Genomic DNA, 7,611 nt, shown 5'->3' on the forward strand with positions numbered 1-7,611 from the left:
ATGATTTCATCAATCATTTCTACCTAATGAAGCCTCCACCAAAAAAAAAAATCTTAACAGAAGAACTTCAGAGAGCTTCCAGGTTGCTGACCACGTGGAGGTCATGCCCAGAGGGTGTGAAAGCTCCACACCCCTTTTCCATACCTTGCCCTACGTATCTCTTCCATCTGGCTGTTTCTAAGTTGCATCCTTTATATTAAAGCAATAATGTAGCAAATGAACTTTCTTTGAGTTCTGTGAGCCATTCTAGCAAATGATCAAACCCGAGGAGGGAATGGTATGAACCTCTGATTTACAGCCATTGGTAAGAAGCACACGTGACAACCTGGACTTTCCATCAACATTTGAAGTGGGAGCAGTCTTGTGGGATTGAGCCCTTAACCTGTGGGGTCTGCTGGTAAGCCTGGTAAGTGTCAGAATTGAACTGAATCATAAAAAACCCAGTTGGTATCCATAGAGTATTGGTGTGGACCCTACACGTTTGGGCACAGAGGTATTCTGTGTTGAGTGTGCATATAGACAGAAGAAAAGTATGTTCTCTGCTGTTCAAAGGCAGAGTTATTTATCTGTGCTGTTTTGTTTTTAAAGATTCCCTGGGTGATCTTAGTGTAGCCAAAATTGAATATTATTGACCTAGAGCAGGAATTGGCAAACTTTTCATGTAAAGGGCCAGTTAGTAAATATTTTAGGCTTTGCAAGCCACCTACATATTTTACCACATATTCTTTGTTTGTTTAAAAATGTAAAAATAATTCTTAGGTTACAGGCTGTACAAAAACAAGCTATGCCCAGATTTGGCCCACAGGTCACATTGCTTGTTGATCCCTGGTCTAGAGACCATAGCCCTGGAGGTTCCATGATCTAATATATTTTTTGGTTTCATCTAGAATCCAATTAACACATTTACCCAATACTCCTTTGGCCAAGTTGATGATTCTCCACTATTTATTTGCCTGCCTCACTCTACACTTCTAGCAAGCCACTGCAAGGCTGCATTGCAGCTAAGAGGAAACCCTCATTGAAGGCTGCACAGTAAGGAGTGTTGGCAGAGTAGCTAGGTTTCCACTGGAAGAGCACGAGTCAACACCATGCTGGGCTCAAGCATGGATATGCACTACTGCTGCGAGAGCATCATAATTTACAAGCATTTATCGAGTACCCTTTATCTAATTTTCATCCTGCGGAAACTAGAAATTGCTACACTTGCATGCAATAAACTTCTGGCAATTAGCTTTCTGCATTGGGACACTACCATTTGGGAGGGAAAAGACCTTTCTGGTGGGTAAAGATAGGGCCTCCAGTTACTGCATTTGTTTTAATACAGCCTATTCCATAGGGTGTTGATGGAGACTCATTATATAACCTTTCGTGGAAAGCTTCTGACTTCTTTCTCAAGGCACAGGTAGGATGTAAAAAGACATCCCCATCATAAGGCACTTGCCCCAGGCTAGGCACTTAACTCTTGACATGTGGCTCTTTAGATTTCATGCCGTTAGTCTCCAGAGGTCTCTCAGGTCCTGCCCAGTGAAGCAGAAGTCAAGGGAAGCAGCTGTTGATCAGTTTTATTTTGGAGCTTGGGTGCTGAAGATCAGTTCCTCCAACTTTTTGGTGTTTTAGTGTTTCACTCCATCTGCAAGTTTCACCCCATTTCTAGTGTATTGTCCTTTGCAGAAGTGGAGTTTCAGATGGCAGCAACTCCACTTGAAGCCCATATTAAATATGGGAGACCCATTTTCTGCATCATAAGATGGGAACATTTTTATTATACCAGTACTCTTAGGAAGTGGACTGTTCAGAAAAATGATTTGGATTGAAGAGGGCGCACATATAGGTGGAAGAGTTGGTTGTGAAACAAGGGGGAGAATTAAGTAGTTTCTCCACTGAAGGAGGGAGGAAGAAAATAAAAGGAAAGAGGATGGGCATATCAATCAAGATAGACAAATGTATGCTCTCCATGCACTCTCTCTCATACCTATCCCAGTTCTTTCATGTTACAAAATTCACAAAATGCCTGCGTGTACATGAATTTTGGTGGAAACAGTGAAGAAACTGAGCTTCATGCTGACATTGATATAGAGTGGGACAGCTCTAAGGTAGCCTATGTGAATGAGCAATGGAAAAAGAGGAAAAAACATAAAGAGTTAACCCCCTAAAATTGGCTGTGGGCGGTGGCTCATGCCTGTAATCCCAGCACTTTGGGAGGCCGAGGCGGGTGAATCTCTTGAGGTCAGGAGTTCAAACCAGCCTGACTAACATGGTAAAACCCCTGTCTCTACTAATATACAAAGATCAGCTGGGCATGGTGATAGGTGCCTGTAGTCCCATCTACTAGGGAGGCTGGGGCAGGAGAATTGCTCGAACCCAAGAAGTGGAGGTTGCAGTGAGCCAGGATAGCGCCACTGCACTCCAGCATGGATGACAGAGTGAAACTCCATCTCAAACAAACAAACAAAACATCTCCCAAATTATGGAGAGGGCTCCAGACTTTCAAGATCGTGCAGTTAGCTATTGTTTAAAGTTAACTAAATCCTGATCTGATGTTTATTCTCTTATTTTTATTTTTAATTTAATAAGTGCTTCATGTGACTTTTGAGTTATAGCTGACTGCCCTAGCTCACATTTTAGTGCCAGAGTAAGTATCAAATGGTAGATTTATTTCTCTTTTTTATAAAAGAAAATCAATAACCAGTTTGCAATGCCTTTGATAGAAATTCAATGACTAACATAAGGTTTTACTTTATCAAGAAGCTGGGATATTGTCAACAGCTATCCAAGTAACTGATTCAAAATCCAATTGTGAAAACATTCACTGGGCACTCTCTGCATGCAAAGCAGTGAGAAGGTGCTGGGAAGAATAAGAGAAATCAGATGCAGTCTCCCTCCTTAGGAGAAATGGCACAAAATAGCATGGTCATGGAACCAGAGCAGTGATTCTGACATGCATTTTACAGACAAACATCGTGGAGGCCATGTGACTTAATCAGCAGGATGGAACTAAAATTGGGCTACCTAGGATTAGACAAACTATGCTGTCGCTACTGGAGATTCCCAAACTACAGCCTACCAATGTCATGGCAGGTGGGGGATAAGTGGAGGAGGAATCCCTTCAGCGCACCGTTCAAGGGCTTTTAGCTTGAAATAAGCTAATGCTATGAGCAGAATGCCCAGGAAGGGTTTCAAAATCACCTCTTGAGGAGTTCCTCCCAAAGGCTCACAGTTGTCTTCCAAAAGGCTTTTAGAAAAAACTAAAGGATATGTTTTTCCAAGACCCTGATGTCTTAGTGGCCTGGAAGACATCCTGGGAATTGTCTGGAAAGGAAACACTGGACCTCTAGCTGTGATGAGATATAGGAATAAGGAGTGGTGGGCTAAGTGTACATGTAGTATGCAAAATGGAGAGAACAGTAAGTGTGATGAGAAAAGGAGGTGTCTGCCCAAAAGCAAATTTAATTCTCTCCTACTCCTACTGGAGAGAAGAAGAAGGGGTTTGGAGAAAACACAGCAATGCAGCATCCACAGGCACATAGTATATGCTTAATAACTATTTCTTCAAATAATATGCAAATATAGAAATAAGGTCTACAAACATCACTTGAGAAGCACAGGATGTGATTCACTCTTCAGAACCAAATTTTATTTATGATATCACTTTAAAAGGCAGCAGCAGTAGTGCTACTGAGACCATTTCCGCTGGGAGAGAAGTTCTGAGGGCTCTGAAAACTTACAGGAAGAGGCAGGCAAGACTAGAGATTGTGATAAGTAAAGTGATTAACTGAGGAGCTGTGTAGTGGGAAAAAGATGTCTCAACTTAGCCAAGGTTCAGAGATAACAGAAGCTTTTCCCCAAATGAAAGGTGACTGAGCGACCGACTATCATTGATTTCAGGAAAAGCTTGCAGACAGAACAGGTAGACTCAGACAGCACTCTCAGGTGAAGACCTCAAGGGAATTCAGCTAGTTGAGGCAGCCCCAAATCCCCATGGGAATCCGGTTCATTTCTGGGAAACTTGAACAGGAACGGATTCATAGATCTCAAAATTGTACAAAGACAAATTTACCAATAAACACAGGAAAAAATAAAATTTCCTGGAAATATCAGCTACCAACAAATATATTTTCAGGTGTGCTTCAGGATTAAGGTTTATAAAAGTGTGTTAAGAAATGGAAATATTGTTCGTGTGGGTGGTGGTTGTGCTCCTGGGGAAAGAAAGAGAGAGAGAATATTGAACTCCAACTCTTTATATATGAGAAAACTGAAACTTGGAATGATAAAGTGGCTTTCTCAAGGTCTCACACCTACCTGGTAGCAAGTCTTTGTTCATAGCTGCATATAATATATCACCACCTGACATATTATATATTCTTCTAGTTGAATATTCTTTCCATTAAAAGTGGGCTTTATTTGCTCACTACAATATTCCCAGAAGCTAGAACAGTGCCTGGCACTAAGGAAATATTTGATAAACATGTGCTGAATGAGGCAATGATTTAAATCTGCGCACTCACATTCAAATGACGTTTAGATTATACCGTCCCGTGAATTCGTGTCCTTTGCAGGGACATGGATGAAGATGGAAACCATTATTTTCAGCAAACTAACACAAGAACAGAAAATCAAGCACTGCATATTCTCACTCATAAGTGGGAGTTGAACAATAAGAACACATGGACACAAGGAGGGGAATATCACAACACAGGGCCTGTCAGGGGATTGGGGGATGGGAGAAGGATAGCATTAGGAGAAATACCTAATGTAAATGACGGGTTAATAGGTGCAGCAAACCACCATGGCACATGTATACCTGTGTAACAAACCTGCATGTTCTGCACATATATCCCAGAACTTAAAGTATATTAAAGGAAAAAAAAAAAAAAAAAGATTACACCATCTCGTTCTCTAAGTATAGGGGAACTTGCAGCACTCAAATCAACACGTATTTACCAAATACACATCACATGCTTGGCACCGTACTTGTGGGAAGAAGAGATGTATTAGTGAGGACTCTTCCAGAGCAAAATGCAAAAACCCAATCAAAACTAGCTTAAACCTAAAGAGGTGGAGGGGGAATTTGTTGGTTTATATGACTGAAAAGTTCTAGAGTAATACTTCCAGAAATGGCTTGAACTAGAGCACAAACAGGATTATCCAGGCTTTCTTTACTACTCATGGCTCTGCTTTTCTATGCATTGGCTTCACTCTTGGTCATGGTTTCTCTAGAAAATAACCCTGGTGCTTCAGGAAAGAAAATTCCTTTATCCTAACAATTCAAGCAAAACTCTAGGTAGGGCTCTTTTTGGTCCAGCTTGGATCATGTACCTATTCACAAATGAGGTGTACTGATGCAGTATTTTGCTTAACCAGAGTGGATCAAGTGTCCACCTGTGGAACCAGAGATGAAGTCAGCCCCTTCTAAACTACATTGAACTGGACTAAGTGTGATCCTCTAAAAGAAAATCGCAATACTCCATCCAAAAGAGGAGATTTGCTGTAAAGGTTAAGAACACACACATCCTCCTGCACCCTGCAAAGAGGGGCTGGGGGTCAAAGCATTTAGATGAGTCTCCAAGTCTCAGAAGGTTAAAACTTTGTTGGGGGAAAAACACGAATCAATAAGTAATATAAAATAGCACTTCATTAAGATCAAGTATGAGCTCCTATTTATCATGGGCATATTACACTGCATAAAACCATATCAATAATTACAAAGGCTCAACATCCTTTTAATATACAATGTTGTGCTCTGTACAGAGACACCTCTACACCACCTGTGATTGATATTTCTGTATCTGATCCTTGTAAGCTATCAATATGGCACTGCCAGGCAGCCAACGGTTCAGGTTCCACTTCACTGTTATCTTTTTAAAGTAGTATTCATGCGATTGATGGCCATTTTATTGTTTTTGGCATTTAAAAAATAAAAATAAGAAGAAAAAGATAGTACATGAAATAATTATATCACTGTGTAATAATAGTTCTCTTAAATTTCATGAAGCTCAAGCATAGGCGTCACTCGGTGAGGGAAAATTAGCAAGTCTCCCTCCTCAGTTGAATGTTCTTTAGACCACATTTGACTAGGAGTTCAAATGTAAAGGAAGACAATGAAAGAATAGATGCTGGACTCTGGAAATGTAATTTTGTTAGCTTTCATAATAAGTTTGCCTATTGCACGTATTTCTCCCACAACCTTTTGGGACACAGTTGTCTAGGAATGTGGAGACCTGCCTATCTGTGAATCAGGGTATGAGAGCTATCTAGATCTGTGTTGATTAAACTTTTGTCATTCACTGTGTTTGCTATATTTTCCTAACTCTGCTCCTATCACTTAACATTTCCCTTTAACTCCCCTTTTTACTTAAGTACATTTATTTTAAAAGGAAGATCTGTGTCACAAACATAAGTGGAACACTGGTATCTCTGCCATAAATAGAAAGTATCTGAAAAATAAAACAATCTTATTAAATTCCGGATAGATACTGCTGCCAAGCCTCTAAGCCCAAGGCCTGCTCTCTCTTTATTAAGAAAAAATGGCTAGCAAGTATCAGAGAGTTAGTAAAGACATATTAGCACCAAACCTGAACTTTTTCCCTCGCTTTAAAGATAAGAATTGAAAGAGAATTGAAAGGCAGTGACCTCCCCACTGTAAGAGATTATTTAATCCCTTGTTCATGTGCTACCTACAGAGATCCCAGAGCACCACCCATGATGCCAGGCTGGAGGAAGCAGCAGACTAGAGGAATTCAGGACAGACGAGCCAGGAAAGAGGTACTGATGAAGACTTCCTGGAGGCAGTGACACTTGAGCTTGTCCTTCACAGGGTTGGAATGGTTTGGACTCTGCTGTGGGAAATGCCATTTGGTAAGGATGCAGGCAGGAATGGGCATGCAGTTAGGTCTGCCTGAAGGACCAGTGGTGCCCAGTCCTGTAGGCACGTCCTCAGGGCCAGGTTCTTCATGCAGTGTAGTGGGGAGGAGCAGGGAGCCTCTATTCTGTTGGCTCTTCAATCTTTTATTTTAATCAGTTGCTTCTCACTCCAGTTAATGTTCTTCAGCACAGATCTTTTTCACTAATGGCACAGTTTTCACCTAGGACCCAATGCAGAGCTCACATCCCACCCTCCTTCCCCCATGACAAAGCACTGGCAAACCCTGCCAAAGAAGCTTGGCTGCAAAGCAGTCTGGAACTGGACCCAGGAGCTCACCACCACAGCGAGTGCTGCACTTTGACTGGACAGAATGCATCCTCCATGCCCACAGAGCATGTGCCCAGGATGAATCTCACTGTATCCCAGTTCCTCATGATGGGCCCCAAACCTCTTTTTCACAGTAATAAAGAAAACACACTTTACAAAAAGGCAGTTCATCTATGAACATATTGGCTAGGATAACACATCTTAGAGCTAAATGTGTCACTGTAAATGGACTCATTTTATATCTCCACATACTGTAGATGTTTAAAAAAAGGTACATGCACAGAAACTATGGGAACTGAACTGGAGTATGAGCCAATTACCCTAGACTTTGCTGTAATCTGACTTTTGTGTAGCACATTTTCTTTCTCTAACATTTTCCTTAATGGGGGATGGGGAGTGGAGGCAAAGGAGACAAACTGAGA

Source organism: Piliocolobus tephrosceles, chromosome 17 (assembly GCF_002776525.5).
Source record: "Piliocolobus tephrosceles isolate RC106 chromosome 17, ASM277652v3, whole genome shotgun sequence".
NCBI classification, from domain to species: domain Eukaryota; kingdom Metazoa; phylum Chordata; class Mammalia; order Primates; family Cercopithecidae; genus Piliocolobus; species Piliocolobus tephrosceles.